The 25,893-nt window shown below is 52.1% G+C and overlaps 1 protein-coding gene and 1 pseudogene across 1 annotated transcript in view; one reads left to right on the top strand and one right to left on the bottom strand.

Annotated features, from left to right (window-relative positions):
• The window catches only part of LOC100899721 (serine/threonine-protein phosphatase alpha-2 isoform), a 40,904-nt gene that overhangs the window by 2,071 nt on the left and 12,940 nt on the right, over positions 1-25,893 (top strand). The window lies entirely within an intron of this gene.
• LOC108864741 (E3 ubiquitin-protein ligase MARCH5 pseudogene) lies at positions 10,129-19,632 on the bottom strand (annotated as a pseudogene).

A 25,893-nucleotide genomic window follows, 5' to 3' on the forward strand; every position in this document is an offset into this window, starting at 1 on the left:
CCTTGAGAGCCATCTACCGGCTCTAGCAAGCACAACAGGCAAGCCAACATATAAGCAGGCCGACCGAGAGTCAGTCAGCCAGTGGGCCAGCCAAGCGAGCAACCAACTAAAAGGATCGCCTTCCAGCAGCAAACCATTCAGGATGACACTCAGCGGGCAGGCGGGCGAACACCCGTCCACTATTCCTTGCAGTGCCTAGGACGAGATTTGGGGGAAAAGGAGTTCTTTTTCTATTAACACTGAGCAGTGCCAGAAAGAGGAACGCTTGAGAACAGTTTTGCAAGCTCGCTCTGCAGCTCAGTCGACGGAACTAGGGGAAGTGCTGCGGACAGCTCATTGAAGAGGCTTGGAGAGCAAAAAAAGAAGAGACTCTGCTGGAATTTCGCGACCGCTCCGGTTGTGGACACTCTCCGACGCATTACTGGGGGTAGAGTCGGTGGTTCGACAGCTTCAGGACAACACCTCGGACGAACACGGGTCAGCTGACGTCATCCGCGAGGACTGAGCGCGCCTGACGGTCTGCTTAAATCGCAAGTCCCGAAAGAAGTCCTGGCGGAGAAGAGGAAAAACCTAATTGAGGCTTGAATGAGCGACAGCTTCAGAATACGACATGTCCGGCAGAATGCATGGTTTTTTTTCATTGCCGCTTCTCCGCTCTCCCGCTGACCTTGGACATCGTTTCTCTGCTCTTCTCCTTCAACTCACTGGGCACTTTTGGGAACGGAGCTCTATGGGAGTAAGTGAAAGGCAGGCCGATCCTGCTGATGACATCGATCTTAATCCGGCGTCAAGATTCCCGTTCATAATCAGATCTGGCAGCATTTTCACCCGTACCGCGGTCTCCGCACGTAGACCGGGAGAGCTCCATTGGGCTGAGTGTCTGGCTCGCGGTCCGGCTGATGGAAAGATGAAAGCGTTCCACGCTCCCATGTACACAAATGACCGTAAAGCCGACGGCTACACCGGTGGCCACGGCGGTGCATACCAGGAGAGGATCGTCGAAGCGAACGTGTGCTCCGCTGTCGTCTAGGGCGGTGTGTCCTTCGAGTCAAGGTCACCGTAGGTGGGAATTGATTGCTCACAGCGTCCCGATGATCCCTTCCTTAGGTCTGCGGATTTTAAAGAGCTGAAAAAACCTTCTTCTGCTTGAGGAACGACGACAAGCGTGACCGGCGACGTCGTTGTTTAGATGAGTCTTTCGGGAGGCCTTGATCCTGTAATTCTCCCTTCGACAGAACTCTGCTCCCGGTCTGAGCAATTCGAGTCGAGAAACTCATCGCCGATGCCCAAGAGTCACAGAGTGGATGGCCCGCAATTTTCTGGCATTGCAATATGAGTGAGGGAGACAAAGAGTCGCACAGTCTCCTCATGATGATATACCCTCATTCGGGTATATCTGATGCGCAAAAAAACTCCCCTCAGTACCGGAAGGAGATACGACGCACGTCTCTTAACGGTGTATTTTTTACTCTCATTTTCTTCTCCCCGCACCGCCGCTTCCCTGTCCACAGTCTTGGGTATCTATCTTTGTGACGAGCACATCTGAATTACACGGACAGGTCGTAGATACCCAAAATGTCTTTACGACTTGATTCATGGGCTCGCCGTCGCTTGTATACGCTCAGCCAGGCCGTTCCCTCGTCTGACGAAGAGTTGTCTGGGCCGAGTCGCTGAGGGGCTGATGCGAGTTATAGCTGTCAAGCGATCAGCAGGACCAATACTGGTCGCATAATGGATTCAGTGCTTGTTTCTCCTATATCTAGAAGGAGACAGCTCTGAAGATCGACGGCGACGATGAAGGGATCGGGTGATCAATCGAATGAGCGTGTACAGCTGGGTCGCGCTCTGCCATTCTCTGGAAATCGGAATGGGGAGCGTGGAGTAATTTCTGTTTTTGCATTCGGGACTTCCTTTTCCACCCGAAATTTCCCCTAACGAAAATTCCCGGGGACCGATTTAGTTCGCTTTTTCGTGTCCACGCGGAAATGTCCGGAATTTTCAACGCAATGCGATGATTCTCCCTCCTGAGGACCGAGACATCGAAGCGTTTCGCTACAACCATTGTGGATATGCGTAGACAGATTGACGGAGGGAGCTTGATCACGGATGCCGAGATCGGCTACGACTGATTAGGTAATGACTCGAGCGACATGAGTTAGATGTGTATTCCGAGAGGATCCTAAAATATCCGCGCATCTGTGAATCCTCGTCACATGGGAAACGAAAAATCTTCGGCGGACTGACAAGCTATCGGCTGAGAGCGCTGCAGGAGTCCTAATGTGCAGCCGCTGTCGTGTTCATCCTAATTCCCGTACCGAACTCCCTGCTTTCATGTGAGGAGGAGATGCTGTTGCGTCGGTGGCAGGTTACCAGGGACGCTCCCCCATAGGATCCCAGGTATCGGAGTTTTGCGCGCTCAGAAATGTCGGGACGAGCGGAGAAATGTCGGAGCGTTGTCATTGAAACTTCCGAAGGCACTCCCTGTCTTGTTTGAAAGTCTCAAGGCTCGTCGCGATCGATACCCACACGTGGGAGGGCCGCCGAAGAATCTGACTTGCGATTCGTTGTTGGCGTATAGGGATTTCCCTCGTCGGATTTCTACGAAGGAGGAATGGAGGCGGCATGCAATTCGCGGGCCAGCACACATACGGCCAATTTGTGCTCCAGGATCACCGTGATCCCACACCATACAGCCGCGTGTGCGCGCTTGCGCGCAGCATTGGAACAGACGTGAAATGATGAGGCGCACCCTCTCGGGTTGCATAGCGATATCTCGTATTTTTCCCTTGTATTGCCGGACCTCGCCTCCGTAGGGATCTCTGAGCGGCCCGGGTCTGTTTCTCTCTGGCTCCTCATCTCGTTCGTGATTCACCTTCTCGCGGAGCGCTGCGACGCGACGTCGGAAACTTCTCGAAACAAAGTCGGTTTGTCAATTTCGGATCAAATCCTCAATACATGTCAGAACCTCACGTCACCCTCTGCAATTTCCGTCGACGATTCCGGAAAGTTTGAGTCAAAAACCGTCTCCTGTTCAGTCGACGGGAATCTCTTCGCCCAACTCCTTCCTCGTCGTCGCAGCGGCGGCGGAGTCACGAGAAGAGGGAGGAGAAGCTTTCTTCCCCGCGATTAGAGGCTACGCAATCGCTCCTCCTCCTCGTCGTCTTCGCACTTTTCCTCTAACAACGGACCCGACGTTGATTTCTACGAAAAGTATACCTCGAACTTTTCCGCTCACTGTTCTTCTGACGTTCTCGGAAAGCGGAACGGCGATTATGTCTTGGGCCGGAAAACGCAGAGGGATTCTCCAGGGATCGAGAACGATTGCGATTCAGACGAGATTACGAGAGGTCACGGCGAAGTGGAGAAAAACTTGAAGCGGATAGCGGTGTGTCGGAGCTCATGTCTCGACGGCTCTAACCAGGGGAATGATTCAAAGGAATTAAGGAATGCAAGACGGAGCTCACGAGGTAAGAAATTAAGGTCTGGGTTAGCGACGTTGTAGAGGCCTCGCACTGCCGAGCGTCGAACTTCTAGCTCATCGACAGGCCGTCATTCGATGACTGTGTTCAGATGGTCTGGTTCCAAGCTCACCGGAATACGCTCCGTCTGGTGACGAATGGGAACGGGGAGCCCAACCGTTCCAGATCCGGGGAACAATCTCAATATTCCAGGAATTCCCGCGGTGGCAGCGCACTCCCCCTCTCGCGATGGGGGCCGGCATTTCATTTATTCATCCGGATGTTTTTCCGTCGTTCCGCTGATTTAACTTGCGGAATCTGAACTTCCTTCTCTCCCGGAGGGGGCACACGTGTGCGATCGAGGATGAAAATACGTTTGATTTAGGCGACGCTCCAGAAAACTCAGCGACCCCCTGCCGAAATTTCCGCTGCATCCCTCCCCCCTCTTCTTTCCCGAAAGCTTTGAGGCATCGGAACGATTCATCGGAATGATCAGCCAGCGGACGAAACTTCGCTCTCCTCATCGAATACACCAACGAATACGAATAATGAATAGGCTTGGGTCGACAGAGCCGACAACTCGGAATGGCTCGAGCTAGCAGACGGAGAAGTGCTGAGAGCACGAGGAGAATCCCGTCCCGGGACAGACAAAACTACGTCCTCACCGGCTCCGCGTGGAGACCGAGGGTGATTTGTGATTTCGAATTCCGGGTAATCTCAGAAATAAATCAGATGTTCCCGTTCGGATTCCCTCGTAAATTGTCGTCGGCGGTTTCGGAAGTATCGACGGGCTCAATACAGAACAACAACAACACAGAACCAGGGAGGGCACGACGCCGACGTTTCGAGTAATCGGAAACTCAAGGCTGCTGGGAGGGGCGACATTCTCGATCCCTTTGTGACTGACCGCTACTTTCAGTCAGGACTAAATCTCTTCCAGATATCGCGAACTCACATAGGAGTTTTGTTGCGATGGTGAGCGGTCGTTTGTCGACCCGTCAGATGAGAGCGCGGACGAGCGTTCATCTGCAGACGCAAGGGAGCAGGCCAGACGGCCGAGGGGAAAGATGCCGTGCCGATGGACGAACAGAAAGGCGGTCGCTTTGATGGTTCCTGAATTGGATGCTGTATCCAGATGCGGAGGGATATCGGTTTCGAGTCGCTCCCACCCGCGTTTCTGTACTCTCGACTTCGATTCGGTCCCGGTCGTCGATCCCGTCATGGGAGCCCGCAAACTCGTCGATGTTCCTCGAGCCAGAGCACCGGAAGCCCTTCGAGAGGAACGGTTTTGACTACTGGGCTCACCGACTAGGTCCAGCTTTCGACAGGGGGTACATGGGACGAATGCACCCGTATGAGTCTGGGCCGAAACCGTTGTCCACTCTGTGAGCGACAGGGATCGAAAGGAAACCCGGCGGAAACCTGTTGGAGACCCGCGCGGCAATACCGACGGGAACCCAGACGGTTACCTTAGCGGTGACCTTGACGCTCGATCTACGGGGATACCTTGTATCTGCTCGAACGGCGTCACTCCACGGCCTCCCGAAAGGTTTCCTTCATGGATCAAAATATATGCTCCCTGTCACGGAATGTGTCGGACCCGCCAATCTTTCGTCCTCGACCTCAATTTCAGCGGAAGCGTCAACGGAACAGCGCGGCGTGTCACGAGTCACGGGGTCGCTGGAGACTAGGCTCATATAGCGTAGATACATGAAATGATTAGTCTTGATCCGACTAATCTTTGCACTGGACCTCTCTAATCCCCAGCCAAAATCCCGAGAAAATTCCAGCTCCTAGCTGCTGAAGAATTTGAGCGGGGATTAGAGCTAATCGTTTGAGGAGGCACCGTCTAGGAGGACGGGTGTATTTTCAGATTCCGCTCGGCTCGATCGATCGGTCTTCGGTCTGGAACAGTACTCACAATCCTTCGATAAGATTCCGTGTCCCTGGATTTGAGTGCACTCCAGATGATGTCCTGTGCGACATTAGAAAACCACACGACGCGGCGTTGATAGAAATCAATCTATCTCGGGTGCCAAGGCTCGTTTCGGAAGCGGAATAATGCTAGAGTACATCGTGATATCCTCCGGGAGCTTCAGCTCTCTTTTTCTTTCATCCCCCCTTATGCTTATTTTCCGATTTCCTCCGGGCCTCGTAAGGCAGGAGCACACACACGTTTTCAGAAAGAGGCATCCGATGAATGGATTCCTATTTGTGCAACGTAATCTATAAATTTCTTCCATTAGTACAGCTTTTGCTGCTGCACAACAAACACCGAGAAGCAGAGTTCCATTGCAAGCAGACACGCTTGGCCAATTTTTTTCAAGGAACTTATTCGTTAGTGGGAATCGACTTCTCTGTTCTGGCTTGCCCTTGTTTCCCCTTTCTCCCTCCCAAAAGAGCATGTCCACTGAGTTCTGGTAGCCTTCCCGGATGATGATGACTGGGTTACCGAGGAACATGTTCGGGGATCTCTGAGTCCCCATCTAAAGGGATACAGTAAAAGCTCGTTACTACGAACACGAAGGGACCGACGAAACTGGTTCGTTGTACCGAAGTTTCGCTGTAACGAATGCCACTCAACACTATCCCTATGGCGAGCTGGCCAAAGCAGGAGAAATTCCTTGTTCGTTGTACCGAGAAATTCGTTGTAATGGGGGTCGTTATAACGAGCTTTTACTGTACAACACTATATAGATTAAGAGGAGTTAGATTGATGCTAGTAATTCCGATAACTGTCTGTCATCTTGACTTCTGAATCATGTTCCGCTGAGTCTTGAGTAGTTTTTCCAACGTTTTGTTCCTTTCGAGTCCGGTGCTCTCGTTGGGTTCAGCTCGAAGCGGGAGCAAGACAGAAGCCCCGAAGCAAGCGACGAAGAAAGCTCCGGTGAACTTTTTGAGTGCTTGTCGGCTACAGCCAGCGGCCGGGAACATCCCGTGCCAAGCACCTGGAGCGCATGTGCCTTACTGTCTATCGACTCCTTGGGTTGGTTCGTCCCTCTCGTCAGCTCGTGAGCTTGCGGTCATCGGAGTCGTTTCATTTAAGAACGACGGTAGCGGTGGCGGCTGGTGGTTGAACCCAGAGCCGGTAGGGGAGAAGCAGAACAATGGGACGAAGAGAGGAAAACGTACGGGAAGCGAAGAGACTGAAGCGGAAGTGGCGAGAAAGGAGGAATGGGAGAAATGCGCTAGGCAACTAGACCCGTGGGACTCGCAGCAGCAGCAGCGGCAACGAGAAGAAACGACGACGCAACTGAAGATAAACTCTGATTGCCTCAACAGTCCTCCTTTCCTCCGGATGGTTCTCGCAGAGTTTCTGTCTCTATAGCACGGCTCGGATGCTTTCGTAGACGACGGTCTTTACTTTCGAGTCCGCCTCTATCCCTCCTGAGGTCCCTCGCGCCTCTTTTGTTTTCTGCTCACTCACAGTGCCGATTACTTTCTTTATACTTAATGCGGGAATCAGCGGCGAACAATGTTGACGGTGTCATGTCCGTTCACCTCGTCTCCTTCCGCGGTCGGATCGGGTAGAACCTAATCCCTCCTGTGTTGTGATCTCGTTGGACTCGGTGCAGCCCGTGAGTCTGAAGAGAATTCCAATCGGAGTTGTTTGTCTTAAGTACGTTAGAGGTGTGGCTCAGCTTGATTCGGTTGGAGTGCACGTTCCCTGGCCACTTTTACGTGCCTCAGCTCGTTGCTGAGCGGAGACGCAGGAGCGAACCAAGGTAAAGCCCTCGCCCTCCGACAGATCAAATGAATGTGAATCTTTGGGAGCATGGTTGGACAGAATCAAGCGATCGAGAGACACAAGACCCAAGGGATCGGATTCCTAGCTCTCTCCTGGCTAGTGCTGGGTGGAGCAGCTCCATCAATGATTCTGGAACACTGAGCGGCCGGCACGTGACGGTCAAGGTCTCACTCCACGTGTACCGTCACGCGGTGGGTACAAACGAGTCCTCCCACCTCCAGAGCGTCGAACTAGCCTCTCAGTGCCGCGACCATCATTGCAATGTGCATCATGCAATTATAAGGTGGAATGTATCCGCTCGGTTCCTCTTGGAATTTTTGAGAGTATAAGCAATCGGGCTCGCGACCGCAGGGGTAGAATTTTTCTTTTCGAGCTGACGGTTTTCTCGCTAGACGCGTCGTCTATCGTGCGCATTCCAAGTCGGCAATGTTTCTGGACGGAAACGGCTTGTTCATGATTCTGGAACTTGACCGCGGTCGCAGTCCCTTGATCCTCAAGTTGCGAAACCGATTTCTCACTCCCAACGACTCTGCTTGTGTAATTTATTCAACTCGTGGTTGTCTCGCCCTCTGGTTCTCGGCTCGTTTCGTTTTAGAAGCTTTGAGCCTATAACAACGTACATAATATATGTGGGGACATATTGCAATGTTCTATTCCAGAGTTGTTGTAAGCGTGGACTGTGGACTCTACTGATCTAATACTATGGTGCCTTTACCATGGAGAATGGAGACGTATCGATAGAGGGTTTAAGCCGACGTCTCGGAGGAAATCTCAGTCCGATCGAGGAATATCGTCCCATCGTGTAGAAACAGGCGATGCCTTGGCTTGTGATCTCCAATCGCTCCACTATCGTCGGAGCCCCTACCCCGCTTGTCGAGAATTCTCCGATCATCTCGTATACGGGTCGGCCCACTTACCAGCTGCTCTCTAAGCTGATTCAATCTTTCTCCTGATGTCTGATGTCATTACCGTTAACGACTTGCTGCGTGTTGCGGCCGGAGCTCACAGAACCTCATTCTCTACCTTGGATGATTGAGGCCTTGCGGATCGCTCTTTTGCCGTCGTTCTCATTTCTAGCGCCGCCGTGTTCAAGGAGGTTTTGTCTCCATATATTCTTCAACAATGTAGAATCTACGCGCCCAACTGAATGTTCGGTGTGGGTCTTGATTAGTGCTGGGAAGTTGGCGCCAAAAGCCGTGGATTTTCACGGTATTTTCAGGCGATCCTCCATAGGAAGTCAATGGGGGGTGAAAATTGCCGTGAATTTTCGGGAAAAATGCCGTGAATTATTCCCAGCCTTAGTCATGATGTTTCGACTGCTGGAAACTTTCGAAAGTCTAAGGATCCGGAATATCTGGGGATCTACGATTCTTATCCTTGGCTACTCGGTTCGAGACTTGCCACCCAGCTCGGATGTTCACGCGCAATGCATTGTCGAGAAACTCGTCCAGGTACCAGGTGCTCCCCGTCAAGAGGATACATTCTTCTGGAACGAAGGTGAAGGTACGAGACTGCGATTGAATGTTTGTGGAAGGAACTTCGTAGTTCATTCTTACCATCGCTCATTGCTCTACGACGGATCCTGGTCCTGGCCGTCCGAGTGAATCATACGGGGACCGGTAACGTGAACATTCTAGACAGGAACGACGCGCCCGTCCGGGGTCATTTCCTCGAATTGATATGTATGATCGGAAGCAGCTCCAATTGAGGGTGGACCCGTTCTCACTCATTGAGGCTGTCAGACTATACAGTTCGTTTGTGGGGAGCGAAGGGTCGACATTCTACCGCTCAACTAGATTATCCAGTCCGTTTCGCAAAATAATCGCTGCCCAATACACTGCCAACCTAGCTCAAGGTTCGAAGCCGAGCCGTCTGGCATCCACGGATCCAGAAGAAAAAATCGAAACGACGTGTGATTGGGTTGCGCCCGAGGGCACAAGCCTTCGTACCCTCCCGCTTGAGCTAGATGAGCCGCGGTTCTTTGATTTACCCAATGGTCAAAAGGAAGCCCACGCTGTTAGTTAGGAATCCGAAGTACTGATATTCGCCCACAAGCATCAGGATAAGGAGTCCCTTCTTCTCGACCAACACAGGCTGGGCTGTACTGACGAGGACTGCCGGGTCCTCTCTCCATGTCCCAGCATCCAGGATACCATGTACGTCCGGGAGGCTCAAGCTCCGCACACTGGCACCTTCTTTTGTCCTCTAGCCGGAGCGCAGGGGGTGGGGGGTATCGGATTTCAAAGTTCTCTAATGACAGACAGACAAGGTTCATTCACTCCACTCTAGTCGCGGGATACAATGCACACGCTACGTCGAGATATTTTCTAGTCGGAGACTTGTTAAATTCAGCCCTGATGTTTGTCCTATCCCCGACGAGTTTGTACCGGGACTGTCATCGAGACCACGGAATCGTTTCAACGCTCCCCGACGGAGCAGATGTAGGCATACGGAAGAATTGCACAATGTATAGAAACTCCTCCGCTACAATTGCCGATTCCCAGCTTATTCAGGCCTTCTCGGAGCTGAAAGGATCTCGCCTACTTACAAGGTGGTGACTGTGTTTCGAGGGAGGAACGCTTCCCGGACTGATTCTTGATTCGACAAGCCGAGCCCCGCAGCGGTGCAGCCGAATAGATGCCTAAAGAATATCCCCCGTCGATGTTCCCCGTGGAGAGCCATTCCTGACGATCATTGTTCATCCGAACAGTAATCATTGTTACGGATGAATTACTGAGATCCATCGTATCCTCTGCGTGGGGAGATCATGACTACTCCGTGGACCCTGGAACACTGCTGGGAGGGAATAGCCGGGTCGCTAAGCTCGGCGATATCTGCCGAGAGTCCGCTCCAGAACCCTTTGATCGGAGAACCGTCAACACATTTGAACCATCGAACAAACATTCTGAGAAAACTTCGGAGATATGAGCTTTATTGTCTGTCATCTCATCGTTTGCAGCACGAAGCTGCGAGAGTCGTTGGCTCATTCCATGAACGGTAAAAATGAGGAAAACCTAAAAGTATCACAGTCCAACCTGTTCCTCGGTCGGATCAGGGAATCGACGCAAGCGCAACAATTTGAGCCGCTCCCATACGCAGCTGTTCTTTCTCGAAACCGAATCCGGACCCGGAGTGCGAGGGTCGCAGTCGCGAAGGTCACACCTGATGAATGCCCAGATCCTCGGGCGAAGGCGTCGTCGGGCTCGTCTCGTAGTCCATGACTTGTCGTTTGGCCTGACGGATGTACTGCTCCTTCCGGAGGTAAATTTTGAGCAAACCCTTCACGACCGAGAAAACGATCGCGGCGAGGAAAGCCCTCTGTACTCCGGATCTGATGTTCGGGAACAGCAGTTTTCCCAACAGTGTCGAAATCGTGGGGAGAAGTAGAGCCGAACAGATGAGTCGCGTTGCGTTCATTGCATCACCGAAACCCGGCGAACTCATGAGACTCTCGGTCGGAGACACGCGAGTCACGCTGCCTCCAGCCGGCAGTCCCGTGACGCGATTGAGAAATTGTTTCAATCCGTTGCTACGTTGTAGCCACAGTCGGAGGCAACACTCTTCCCAGGGAACCATTTTCGCCAGCAGTAGACCCGTCGGAATTGTGGGCAGACCGACGAGCAGAAAGAACGGATCCGAGGTTTCCATGTACTTCAGACCTTCTTTGTATCCGAGAACCTGGAGAACGGTGACGGCTCCGAATGTGACGGCACTCCAGTAAATCGATCCCATAACGACTCCGGCGGCGACGAACGGCGACACTCGGAACACCAAACGATCGACGGCATCGAGAACGGACACGAATCGCCTCAGTCTCGGATAGATCACAACGTAGTCGCTGTTGCATTGCGGACAGGCGACCGTCACCGAACTACTTCCCGCTTGTTTTTCATCTATCCATCTCTGAATGCATCGCTGATGCACCCATTTTGTGGCGCCTTTGCATTTACAGGGTTGAGTCCACGCGGCCTCGCGATCGTCGTCCTCGGTCGCGAGACACACCCAGCACTGGTGTTCGTCTATGGAAGTTGTGCTGCCGCGGCTGCTCCGGCGATTGCTGGTGCCGATGTTGTGGATTTCCAAGCCGTTGTTGCTGCTCAGGTTGTTACACATTCCCGGCCCGTTGCCGGTCAGATGACCATTGTTGCAGATGTTGGGGTTATAGTTATAGGGCGTGCTGCTGCATCGGCCGAGATTGATGTGCTTGGTGTTGTTGTTGAAAATGTTGTTCCCGCAGCTTTCGCTCCGGCTTCGGGTTAAGACCTCGTGGTTGTTGGTGCGGACCAGGTCGTTGTAATTGCTGCGACTCGTATTGGGGATGGACAGCCTCCCACCATTGTTGTTGCCGTCACTGTGGATGTTGTTGTTGCAGCCCCGGCTGCTCGAGAAGATGGGGTACTCCGATGGCTGCATTATGATTCAAATTGGATCATCTGCATAGACCACATCGCTTATTCGATTTATCTGAAACCAACACAAACATCGATATTAGTCTTTGGCCGATGCTGATTACCGTGTGGGCGGAGGGGAGGGAACCCATAGGGATTTGATATCTGATGATATTTTGTCTCAATGGGTTTATTTGTGTACTCTAAAATATGCAGAGCGAGCGCGCGGCCGGAGAGTGGAATCGAATGAAAACTTCGGGAGGGAGGAGGGGCCTTCCCCCTTTCACACCCCCCGTTTTCGGGCACGCCCCCCATGGGGCGATGATGACTCTCGACATCGTCGCAATGAGGAACCCCAGCTGTTCGCAGCTTGTGCGTAATCACACGTGTGACCTTGTTCTCTCATTATGAAGCGGTGAAATGGATTATCACTCCCTCGGAGTGAGTCTGCGCAAAGCTGATGGATTGCCGAGGACTAAACAGCCGACAACAGAATGGAACACGTTTCGGCGTATACACGTAATGTCAGTCGGATGTTCGCAGCAGCCTGAGTTGGTCCACTCGCTCGCTCGTCCCCAGCTTCCCCGATTGAATAAGAGCACACGTTGGCGGGCGACGATCTGCCAACCCAAAACGGCCTCGACCGTAACCTTCGTTTCTGGTCTTCCGGGCTGGCTTGTCGGCTGTCCAACCGAGTGGCTCGAAACGCATCTTTGGAGCGAGCACTATCGACGGATTCCGACCTGTGATAAAGTCTCGCGCTCTTGAATTTTGCGATCAGAAATCTGCGCATCGGTTTGCCCCGTGTCGTTAATAATGACACAACACAGAGAGAGACTCAGAGAGTGTCTAATTACGTCATTATTAGGGCCCGGATTTCTATGCATTTTCATACAAACGCATACTGCATATATCCGCATATATCCGCATATATTCGCATATATTCGCATATATCCGCATATATTCGCATATATTCGCATATATTCGCATATATTCGCATATATTCGCATGTATTCGCATATATTCGCATATATTCGCATATATTCGCATATATTCGCATATAGCCGCATGGATAGCGCATATATTCGCATGGATTGCGCATATATCCGCATATTCATGCGCATATTTACGCGCATACTTATGGGCATGTTTCGCATGTTTTCACGCATATTTTTACGCATAGAAATCCGGGCCCTAGTCATTATGCATGAATTGCGGAAAAAAACAACGGACGAAAGCAAACGGCGGCCTGCTCGTTGTCATTTCGGCGAAATTCTACGAAATTTTCCGCTTCGTGGCTGCATGAGGAAAACGATCGGGAGGGTCGCCGGAGAGGAATCTGCAGGGTAAAATCCAGATGGCAGAGGAAAGTTGAAAGAGGCGGCCAAGAATTTTTTGAGCTGAATGGTTTTTGTTAAACGACGACTCGTCCGTAGAAACGGAAAGCGCCCCGGAGAAGAAAGGACTTACGGGCGTCAGAGCGAGAAATGAAGAAAAATGAAGTCTCACATACTTTCTGAGCTTTTCTGTCAACCGGAATCGAACGCAGAAACTAAACCCCTTCCCCCGGACTTTTCAAAGCGGCCGTCGACCCCTGCACGGACCTTGAAATTCGGAGCGGTCCGGCGAGGGGGAGAGAGGGAGCATAGACACGGCATCTGGGGGTTTCGTGCATCACACCCTTATTGGATGACGCTGTTGTAAAAGTGAACACTAGCTTGTCGAAAACACTCAGGAGTCATTCAAGCCAGAGAGAGATGATGCCTCGACATCGCGATGAAAGCATCGTCCTCCCCATAAAAGCGGAATTCGAGCTCCAGACGGGACAGCGAATTCGCACCGCGCGGAGAGAAGAAATGTTTGTCGTCTCATCTCAGTAGATATGGCTCGGGAATTCTCGGACATTCGCTGTGGAAAAGAGCAAATATCTCAATGGAAAATTCGGCGAATCGAGCATGGAGATGGCTCTCGGACGATCAGAGCTGGATCTGTGGGATCATATTCTCGCGTCCCGGGTCCATTGTTCTAGAATCACATCCGGGAGATGTCAACGATGTGCTCGGGTGTTGTCTACGCAGTCGACTTCTGCGAGCGCGATAAACCTCAGAGGGTTGAACACGTTATCTCTCTCGCTAAGTACAGTGATGTACATCGAGGCCAAGCGCCAACGGAGCGTTAAGCGCCGCCGAAGAGAGTTTTAACAAGCATCGAAATTTATGGGCGCCGCGTAGGCTATATCTCCAAGCAATCAGTGTTTCGAGAACTGAGTGCTTCACCGATGTCAGCGCGATAGCCTGCGCCATGACAACTCTTGACGAGAGCCATCATCTGGCAATATTAGAAAATCTAGCCTCATCTGACTCAGGACCGTGATCGCGTGTACAACATGAACGCATTTGAGAACGTAGCCATCGGCTCGCACCCAGCGCGGACGGAGCGATGAGGACCACGACGAGAATCCTAATTTGAAAGTTGAGGTTTCCCGTCGCGGTCACGTACCTCCGCCCCGGACTGACGTCACTCTCGTTGGCAGAGACGCTCGGACACGAATCTTGAGCTCTCGAAATGATTTTTAGTTGTCGTGATTCCGCGTGAAGCCGGCGGCCCCGGACTCGAGTCCCTTTGATTGATCTCGGAATCATCGCATGGCAGCTCCGAGTCAGATCTCGAGCCCATTCCGAACGCGAGCTCAATTTTCGACCCCAGGTCTGCAGAAGTGAACGTGTCATGCATACGGCTCAAAACTCCTAAGTTTTCCGGCAGCTCTCCGGAATCGAACTCAGAGCAAGAACATTGTGGCGCGAACGTACCTGGCGTATCCAGGGAGGGGGGTGGAGGGATCTTGGATGGCGCCACTTAGTCTGGGGACGCTGTTTCCAATTAGATCGATCGAAAAACATTTTTTTTCTGGAGGGATTCTGCTTCTGAGGAGAGGAAACTCGAAATGAAATTCTCGTTGAGGGACGTCTCTCTCTGAATTCGCCCGGGGCGCCTCAATCCCAAAGTACGCCTCTCCGGAGAGAGTCCCGAGACTTGCCAAGAGGGATGTTCGACCGCCGTAGTCGGCGTCGTCGCTTTGCGGTCAGCAATGCTCATCATACCTAAGCCCTCGCTAGGAGTGTAGATATTTCGCGGGCAGGGGGATTCACGCGTACCACAATTTCCGACAGTTTGCAGCCATTTTCGCGAAATTCGTCATTTTCACCTTTGATCGAACTTCCATCGAGTTTCCCCCGTACAACCGTGAAGAAAGTTCTCCCCAATCGGTAAATTAGGCTCTGAGAATCGACCGTGATCTGATCATCAACAAGGTTCGGCGTGACTCTGGCGTTGCTTGAGCTCGGCTTCAAACTCGGAAATACGGCCAGACCAGGACTTGCCTTGAAGCGCGAAATTGCGGGGTACATCTGTTGTCAGGATCCTCTCTTGTCGGGAAGGATTCCGTGGAAAAATCGCGCATTGAGATGTGCTCGTCATTCCGTGCCTCTTCCGGGCGGCACGCGTCCCGAAGCGGCAAATGCTTCGCTGGTCCGGGACCTATCATGCAGTGGATCTCGTAAGATCTCGGCGGATATTTCCGCAGGCGAACCCGGCTCGTGGAAACGATTGTTTGACAGGGGACGTTAGAATTTAGCTCCAGTGGCGCACTTGAGGAGCTTATTCACGGGAAACAATTATTACTCGACCCCTGAAACCTTGGGAACATAAACGGAGAGCGTGGACAACCAAATATGGAAGAGAGAAGAGCTATTCGGCCGCTCTGTTCCATCGTCAGATCGGAAAGTGAAGCATCCGGCCATTATCGAACAGGTTCTCGGGAAATCGACTTCGTGGTTTTCCAGAGGAGATCCCGGTACCTCATCGTGATGAGGTACGTATCTTCAGAGACTTCGGTGACAATAGTTTGAAGCTCTCGCGGACGTCGGGCTCAACGGGGTGCGTGGACCCCGCAACGGGGAATGTCTGGTCCATGATCCCCTTCATCCACTCATATCTGTCGATATCATTCGTTGTGGAGCGCCTTGCGTGACTGAACGATTGCGCCGTTATCGCCTCACGACCCCTCGAGTCCATGGGACTCCAATCACTTTTCCTTCGCCACCATCGCCACCTATCTCCGGGACGAGAAGAAAAATCGAAGCGGACTTTGGTCTCCGAAGCGCCGTGATCCCGAATCCACTGAAGATGGTGAGTGGTGAGTTCAAAATGCGACGATATCGCACGGGACACGAGGCAGCGGGACACGAGGCAGCGGGTCTCGTATCCGCGGGTCAGCTTGCGCTGTAGCGAAAGTATTGAGAGTCCGCTTTCATTGCACACCATCAACACTAACAGAGAGTCTCTCATTACGAAGTTGGGTGGCGAATAAGCGCACGGGATCGCCCGCGACCGAATTAGCCTGCGGCCTCGGGAGACGGAACTCTGGACGAGCTCTCCTCTTTATATTCCGGTGTTTTCCCTCTCTATCAGCCCCAACCGAATCCGCGGTCACCGCCCTGGCCGTGAGACAGCTCCCGCCTCTTCCATTGATTCGCTCTCAGAGGCCAACTTATTTGACGGTCGGACGGACGGACGAAGCAACGGTCGGGAGGGAGGGAAAAGGGGAGGGGAAGAGCATCGATTGTCAGGGACGCTATTACCCCCAACTTATTTAATTACTTTGTAGCAATCGAACGAGCCTCCTTGTCAACGACCCGACAACTTTCTACGCTCACCGTTCCGCAAAATGTCTGTCGGTTTCGCGTCCGCGTCTCTTCCGCCTTCGATTTCCCGATTCCGCACATCAACGTGTTTTTTTCACTTCTCCCGAGAAACGAAAATATACAGTTGGGCCCGCGGAAGCGGAAACACGAGCAATTATGGGTTTTGAGTTCATTCGCGGATTACGCACGTTTACCTGGGGCGGAAAGTTAGACGCCTTGTACCTCGGAGAAGAATAAGTTTACTGAAGCGAATGATTGGACATTGGACAACACTGGCTGGCTGGCCGGGCGATCGCCCGACGACCCAGCGAGCCTCCGTCCGTCGTCCAGACCGAGCGGAAGGCGGAGGCACGCTGAGAAAAGATGCTTTGGATCGTCGATGCATTAGATCGCTGACTACCTAAGCTAGATAGCCAAGTCAACGTTAGTCGTTCCTTCACTCAGCTGCCAAAATGTGAGCCTTGTACCCCGCCGAGGGTCTTGCCGCCGACCATCGGCGGGAAACAAACCGGCGGGCGAGCTGCTGCTGCTGCCGTCGTCGGTTCGGCCAAGGGTCTTCCAAGGGTCTTCCAAGGGTCCTAGCCGCAGAATATACAGATCCCTTAAGACCCTCTGCGGCTTCAATGATATAGACCACTACAGTGAACTTACGACTCGGCCGAGACGACTCGGTTGCTAGGATCTAGTCGCCTTGCAACAAGCGACCCAAGTCGAGGACGGAAAAGGAACGGGAGGTAGAAATCCTCGCCGAAAATCGAGTTCTGCCTCCCAAACTCGGAATCGAGACGGGAAAGCAGCGGAAGTGCCTCGAGCGGGACGATGTTGAAGGATCGCGCGCCGCGGGATGATTCCTTCGGAGAAGATATTGATATAAAATTTTTGAAGCAGCGGAAGGGCATATCGGATCCTCCGCGCTCGAAAAGATGAAATTACCTCACCTTCCCCTGACTCTCCGAACAAACCTCCAGGTGTCGACTGCGACTGTGAGCGAGCGCAAGACCGAACGTACGTTCACATCACGCGACCGCGAAGCCGAAGGTCACCGTTATGTGATCGACAGAATTCGACTCTAGTCACTCACTCACACGATCCCTCATTCCGCGAACTATCCAAGCAAGACACCGGTGATGGATCGATCGACCATTTTGTGGATGAGATCAGTATTGTAGCGACACGGCGGAGGTTGCGTAGACAGATGAGCCGAAACAATGCAAATTCCATTACACAAGCGCGACGCTTGTCATATATCCAGAAGATGGAATCATACGGGCATTGCGTGATCCGCGCGAACTGCACTCACACCGAAACGAAGTAACAGAAGAAGAAAGCACTCCGCTAACGATATTGCGATAGAATATTTTAAGGGTCTCAATAACGGCGCAGTGCTCAAGCTCGCCGGCCAGAAACTTTGGCGGCAAATTGTTTCCAGCCTCCAAGAGCATTGTTTTCTTTCTTGGAACGTTGTTTTCTGTCTCCGTTTTTTTTGCGCAGTTTTATTCTCTCCTCTTTCGTCGGATTTTCGCTTGCGGCTCGATGCGAACATCACAAGGCTAGCCGCTTGTGTCATTTGTCGGAGCTCGGACCGACCGCGAGGAACTTCGAGCGAGTACGACTTCCGAGAAGAGAAGTGGGAGCGGCCGACTTCCAGAAAAACGACAACCTAAAAAAGAGCCGGCTCGGGAAACGTTTCTAAAAATAGCAGCGCGGACTTGAATTTGGAGAGTCCGACCCGAGCGATTCTCGACACAAACCGATTCTTGTCTTCATGCCGACTCGTCGACGGCCGGACCCTGGGGTTATGCCCATTTTTTTTCGTGCAGCTCCCCTTCAGTCCTGCTCGACTCGAAGGACTCGAAGTCGCTGGCTCGGAGTTTCGTTCTGCCGCTCTTACTCGACTCAGCTGAATGAGTCGAAAGTCTAGCGAAAGTCTAGTTCATGCGGACCTTAGATGTCACCAACGTCGTCCGAGAGAGTAGCAAACAAACAGACGACCGGCCGGCCGGACACAGTGACGCATCGATCAGTGAGTAATTGACAGCTTGTCCGTCCCGAAGAAGCCGAGCGAAGTATCATCACGGTCAGTTTTATGATCATCGGCATCGACATGGATGAGCCCTTGATCGGCGGTCGATGCCCGGCAAACATTTGCTCCCAATTTAGCACCTTCCTTCCGGGACTGATAAGAGGCGTTGAGGACGAACTTCAGGCTCGGAGGAATATTATTAACGAGCAGAAGAAGAATAATTCGAGGTGAGTTGTCCTCACCTCGATCGCGGAGAATCAAACTCATGCGGTACGAGTGTCTCGCTTCCTGGAAAACGGATCGCCTAATCTAGAGCACGGTCGTTGCGTACCTCTCTAATAGCTGGTCCAGTTGACTTTCGACGATTTTTCGAATAATTATTGTTTCAACTATGTAGCTTCTCCCGCTCTAGACAAGTCTGAGCAGGTTTCCGCTCAGCAGACCGCCCGAATCCTCGCAAGCGACCGCCAACGACACTCTTAGTCATTAGCGGAAGCACATATCCGTCCAATAAACGGTGCCAAACGCCGCTGCTATATTCGGCCAGACTGCGGATCATCTTTACAAGAAATCCGCCGTCGCGGGGAACGTTAACGATGGGCCCAAGTAGACAGCCTACAAGCGTTCACTGATATTCTTGAGCTTCAGGCGACCGAACAGAGCCGCGTCATACTGGCTTCGCGGGAAAATCCACTCCAGAGAGCTCTGATTCTCATCTGTCAATCCAGCAAGGGTTCGGAGCGAATTTGCAGCCGGAAGGGCCGCGGTCGGAAGAGTTGTTTGGCACCCGCTCTCTCCCCCACAGCTGCTGGCTAGTTGTTCGATGGAACGACACCTGATGCGATTATGGGGACAACGATTTTCGCTGAATGACACAGTGCTGACGGCGCACGACAGTGTATCCCCGAAGAGTGTTCGACACGTGTGATTCATCCTGCGCGGTTCCGAGTCTGAACGGAATTTTCGGTTGTCGATTCTTTTCGTGCGTTTTCTTCCGAGGGAATCGATCGAGAGCCACTTCACTAGGTATCGCGATCGGTCGGCTTGGAGAGCTCCGAGCGGCTCGAGCGCCTGTTCGCCGAAACTACTGAACCGGAATCAGTTCGAGTTCATACTCACAGTTGACGCAGCGGTTGGCCGGTGGCTTTGAATAGGTGTGAACACACGCTCCGGATGGCGATCACCGACCGATTGAACCGGTGTCGGTTTATCATTTGTTCAACAGGAGCCGATAAGGAGATCCGAAGACTGCACTCCACCGGCGAACAAAGGTTCCGGGACTATGCTTGCTGGCCAACACTTTTTCCAATGCGCGCAACTCTGTCGCCGCTTCTGACGCTCACCGCCTGCGGCCTTGGAACCAAGGCAGTCAACGTGTGAGGGGACCTTCTCTCCCGACGGGCCCGCCAACGTCACACGCATCATCATCAATATTATTATCGTCGCTATCATCCGCAGCACCAGCGTTGTAATCGTGAGCTCCGCACCTGGAAGTATTTACAGGCTATCGACGAACGGAACAAGAAGAAGAGCTGAAAACTTTTGCGAAAGATCAATCGGAAGTCGAAAATTTCTCCAATCGAGGCACCCTGAGAAAATGGAGCGACGCACGGTCTGCTCGCGCGGAGTGGCGCAGAGAGACAGCGGCCTTCCACAATTCATTCGCTCGATGTGGTTCCAGCCGCATCAGATTCTCTCGGAGATCGTGGATGAGCTCGCGGATAAATGGCTCTCGCGAATCCAAAGCCTGAACGTGCATCGGCTCGACTTTCGCCTGCGGCTCCCAGAGGAGAATCACCACCGTCGATAAAAATCCAAAACGAGGTTCGGCATACTCAGGGCCACGTCTGGATTCTTGGTGAGGTTCTGCTCTCCAGCTGTATCCCGGAGCTGCACGGATGAAAGCTGAAAATGTTCTCGGGAAACAGGAAGGGAAGGGGGAACTGGCGCGCGAGACCCGCGGACCGGAAATTTTATTGAAACAAAGCTTGGATGGAACAAAGACAAGAGCGTGTGCGGTCTGTGATTGGAGAACGACGTAAGCTTCCAGCGGAGCACTGATGTGTACTAATCCTAATGTCTGGCGAAGATCCTCATTATTGCGACCTCGGTTGAGCACCCTCCGGGGGAATTCTGTGGTCGCATTAGGTTAGAAGTTAACCCGAGTCTCGCTCGGCAGCCGCCTAGAATAGCATTGGAATCCTCTTATACGCAATTCGAGATCCGACGCTGTTCATGGCGAAGCGCTGGAGAAGAGCTTCAATTTTCCATCCGAAATGAATTTGCGTCCTCCCAAAGCCTGCTCGAAGATGACCGCTCCATGGAGGAAAAAAACTTCTGGGAAAAAAACTCGAAACTTTATAGTGTTCGCCCACAACGTTCCAAATTTAAAGCCTACGGGAGCTCGCCTTGACACTCGATCTTGTCCCGGCAGATTTTTACGTCAATGGCGTAAGTTCGTCCCCGAAAACGATGATGGCTGATTGAATCACTAGGTATTTTTGTAGAAGGGTCCAAACTTTGCGCGCTTCCCGAATCTAGTGACACGGAGAGAACGACCCTCAGACATTAAAGAATGAATAGGAGACTAAAACTTCTGCTGAAGCGTCGAAGGAACCGAAGCAAACCATCTTTTTCTGGCCTTTCTGTCGACACAGTTCAATGACTGAAATCGTGTTTGCGAAATGAGGAATCGACCCGATGTCTCGCCAGCGACGTCGCAATTCTGATCTTAATCCCGATCGGGTCCGTAGGAGACTGCTCTGACGAGGGGTTCTGCTCGTCTGCGCACAACCCCATCTTTCCTCTACTCGCCCAGAGTCGACGTAAGAGACTTCGAGGGTCTGTGTCTAGGGCTTGAGGTAGCGATCTTTAACCTCTCGCTCGATACGACGTCAACCGGCGTCGTCTCGGAGCTGCTTGTCATGTGGGGACTGCTGCGACCGTCCGGCCCTTGGTCGGAGAGTCCGACGATGAAGTTTTCAAGGGTTTTCACTGGAATCTTCGTCGGTGCTGTTGATTCAAACAAAATAAACACGGTCCGCGATGCTCCGTGATCGCTCAGACGGAAATATTTACCCGAGTCAAAATGCTGATGCAGCATCACTGCCGCTGGCTGGAGCGAGGCGGACAGTTTCGCGCATGTCTCGCGCTTCTATTGCGAGATCGCGCAGTCACCACCAGAATAGGAGAAGCCAGAATCAGAATTGCGCAACATTGAGCGGTTCTTTCGAACGGTTGATTTCGGATATCACTTAGCCTGCATTTTGGCTCGCGCTCCGATGTTACCTCACTCCGGCACGAGGTTTTCTGGTACCGGCCGACGTACCCCAAAGCGTAATTATGAGACACTGCGAGACCCGCTTCCGAGATGAGATTGTTCGGGCGTTCACGTCGTTCTTGAAGAAAATATTCTGAACGAACAGCCGTGAATATCTCCCAAACCGTCCGGCGGCGGCATCTTCCGACAATATCTTCTACGCGTATGCGTAGAAGGCATGTACGTGTTTGCATATGAAGGCATGGGCATTCTCAATGCATATGTGAAAGGGAGCATATGTACATGGAGAGAGAGCTGGGCAAGTATGCTTTCCGGAGGCAAACACGGCTTTTCGAGGTAGCGTTCGCTTCCTGGAAAATCGAATCGGAGTCAATCTTACTATCCAGTTTTTGAAAGCAGTGGAAGCCCGATATGTCGGACCCGGATAGAACGGAGCGATTGCTCGGACCCGGCCGAGCCTATGGAATCTTCCTTGATAAGTGACTCGGCTATAGCGGACCGAATAACGGACACTCGGATACAACGGACTGATTCCTCGGCCCCGTTTGATTCAACTCGGTTTTAAGGACCCGTTCTTGCGACGCGGGAACTCCTCTCTCTTCGATCAAGCATGAGATCTTCGTCACAATCGTTCATGCATATTCATTCAAACAGAAGAGAGATTCGTAAGAGCTTTCAAGGTGCATTTTTTGATCAAGTATGGGCATCTCAAATAGCATGTGACGTACCGTTCCGGTCGGTCCCTCGGAAAGGTGGAGGGTATCTTGCTAACTTCGACTAGCTTCCGGATTCTTAGGGATCTCGTGGAATCATTCGTAGACCTCCCACATACGAGGACATGTCCTTTTCCGTCCTTTTGTCCGCTTCTCGCTCGCAGTCTGAGAAATGTCCGCTTCCGAGCTTTGAGGTCGTCCACCATGGCTTTTCATTTTTTTCCTTTCCAAATCGCGAGCTCCAAGGGTTCTCGACATCCGGAGTTCGGCAAAGCGAGGATCTCCGTGCGCGTCTGATAAGCAGCGCACGTCTATAGACAACTGATGAGAGCGTTGTGGAGCAGAAATCGAGACGACGCCGACGCTCTCTTGAGGCATGATCTAAGCCGAGGTTTCCTTCTCGGATGCGGCGCCGATGATTAGAACGTTTCGAGGAAACGAGTCGTTCGAGTTGGAACAAAACGTCACCAAGTCTTCTAAGTCGTGATGCTGTTCTGGAACCCAATCTCGTTCCGCTGGAGCATTCCCAAATACTACATTAAAATAGTAGTGGTGGCTCCTTGTGGCGATTTCGGAAGAGATCCGTGCCTCAGACGCTCAAGGCACAAGTTGGTGACTGGCTGGCCATAAAGCAGAACCAATGCTTCAAGCTAGGTGGAAATACAGTAATCTGCGGAAAATGTTTCTCATGCCTGACCATCAGAGATCGGAGAGGAAGCTCCAACCTCTCCGCACATTTGAACACTCCGAAACATCTTCGTCCGAATGAGACTCCGAGTAGTCAAACAGGAATCGTCAATTCCTTATTGGCTGGCGATAGAGAAAGCATTAACGCCTACAATTACGATCTGTTCTTGCTGTTTGTAGGCTCGAACATCCCCCTCAACAAGCTGACCTCGAGGCGGTTCAAAAGCTTTCTCCTCAAGTACTCCCGCCAGCTTGTAGGACGCGCTAAATCGCCGGTGAAGTACATTGCGTTTGGGTATCAGAGAATTCAAGAGGAAATTCTACGACGTGTGGACTCGGTGCCCTTCGCGGTATACATCGACGAGACGTAGGATACTCGCAAGAGGAAAGTTGTGAACGTTTTCGTTCTTCCTCTGACAGGAAAAGTTGAAGTCCCTTTGCTGGCCGGAACTGAGTTTGTCGAGTCGGCAAACAGTTCAACTCTGTCGAGTATCGTCAACCGAGTCGCGATAACCGTTTCTGAAGATCCCGCAAAACTCCGGCTGCTCCTCACCGACCAATGCCGCTCGAGCATGGCTCTCTTCTTCCATAATTTTCTACTCGTGCCTTGTCTCGCACATGCTCTCCGTTTACTGTGCGAGAGCGTCCGTGACGAGTACCCGAACGTTAACTCCCTAGTGTCGAACATGAAGAGCGTGCTGACCTAGTATCCGAGGGCTCGATCAGATCTACATCAAGCACTGATCGGAGACAAAGCGCTGCCCCCGAAACCAGTGGTCACTCGTTGGGGTACGTTCTTGCGAACAGCCGTCCACCATCACGAAAGCTTTGAACAGATCAGGATTTTCACATCGAGGATCGAAGGTGGAGGCGAAGATAGTGCCTCCCTAAAAGAAATTGTCGACGACACAGACTTGAAGCGATAGCTTGAGCAGATCGTCCGTTTTTCGGCCTTGCCAAGAGCAATCACTAAGCTTGAGAGCCGATCATTGTCGCTCTCAGCGCAGCTCGACATCCAGGAGAACCTTCGTGGAGGATTCGCCTCGCGACTCAAGGAAATCCTGGGTCCACAATCCCGATTTCAACAAGATGAGGCAGATTTCGACCGCAGATTCGGAAGTTTTCAAACACGCCATTCTATCTAACGCAGAAGTTGAACGCTCGTTGTCGATCTACAAAAACCTCTTCACCGACAGGCGGTATAGTTTGACGCAATGTGACTTGAAAAGATTCCTCTCGGTACAGTTCAATCCAGATATACTTTTCGACGGATGAATGAGGAATAAATGACGTGATATAACGAAGTGAGCAGTCTGGCACAATTGTCCGCTTTACGCCGAAGAAATGTCCTCTCAGATGGGAGGTCTGATCATTCGGCATGCTTCCTCCCCCCCTTCTCTCCCCAAAACCTTCTCTATGACTCGAGAAGATTCATTCGCGCAGCGCCCATGTGCTCATCACTCTTCGACTCTTTCCAATGCTTCTGTCTACAATAGAGGCTTCAAGAGTCGCGACTTCTGTGCGATCCTTCTCAAATATCACGGAACCTCCGGATACCAAAACCAATGTTGACCTCAATTCAATATCGACATGACATAGCACCGCCCAAATATAGTAGCGGAGCCCAGATTTACGGTGGTTCGGATGCAGGATATGAACGAAATAAAGGTGTGCATATACGAGAGGAAACAAGACCGAGGTCATCCGTCCTCCCTACCGCGACTCAACGGAGTAACCGAGATCACAATAATTTGTATCCGCCGTCAGTCTCGTCTGTCCACAATCTCGGGTCCGCGCGCCCTCGTAAGCGTTCGTTATTTGTGGGCTACGTATGTACGTGGCTCCCGCGCCCGTCCGCAGCAGTCGCTTGTTCTGGTGGGTACGTGAAGGGAACAGTATCGAGTGAGCGGAACGGTGATCTTTCTGCGGAGCTCAGAAAGCAATGAAACAGCTGTGGCTTCCGGCAATCATCGGCCGCGAAGAAGACAGGCGCCCATCGACGAGGCGCTACCCGCTACCCAATCGTGGAGAGAGGGATTATCGGCATGTCAATCTCGTAATCGGAGTATTCGTCCGGGAAGCCTCCGGAGCGTTATCGAGAGATTCCCAGGAGCAACGGAAGAGGATACGGGGACTACCCCACCATCTCGGGAGGTCGGGCCCAGATATATTTTTTTAGAAAATCGGCTGCTCCATAGCTGTACACACACAGACCAAGCAGATCTGCCCTCTCAGAAATCAGGAATACGGTGTTCGTACGAATTTTCGGAATCGTGGCTCAATCGATGCCGATCTATGAATATCATACCCATCTTAAAAGCGGACCGTCACCCTCCGAGCGGAGAAAATGGAGGCTTCGCATACGTATACTTTGACATGCAATGGACGGCCACTGTCAAATATTCATGCAGACCGTCGGCGTCGTGAGACCGAGTCAACGTTGAAACTATAAAACGCCCACCTCTTCAACTTCAGAGGGCTCAGAAAAAGGTCGAGAGTTTCTCCTCGGCTTTTTTCTCACAGTCGGACGCCTCTTTCGGTCCCGAGGGGATAAGCTCATGTCGTGAGCGATCCTCGTCACTCTGACCGCTCCACGTATTGCTTCCAACCACGCTATACGCCAGCCCCCATCCGCCCCCCTCCAGATCTGCGGCCGTACAGGGGTATATTCTATGAGGAGTATGCTCGCTTCCGGCCTCAGAGGAAACTCGCCACGGCATGCCCATCGAGTTTGTGGATTCATTTCCCGCTGGACGGCTTGGGTTCCGTGGGCTCTGAGGTTTTCTGAGCGAGGCGGACCGTTCCCTTGGAATCAGATTATCCTTATTCCAGGCTCGAGTTCTTCCCGCGCCGCAAACATAAATACGATCGCCCCGTCCATAAAAGCTCCCAC

Source organism: Galendromus occidentalis, unplaced genomic scaffold (genome assembly GCF_000255335.2).
Source record: "Galendromus occidentalis unplaced genomic scaffold, Mocc_1.1 scf7180000077512, whole genome shotgun sequence".
NCBI lineage: Eukaryota > Metazoa > Arthropoda > Arachnida > Mesostigmata > Phytoseiidae > Galendromus > Galendromus occidentalis.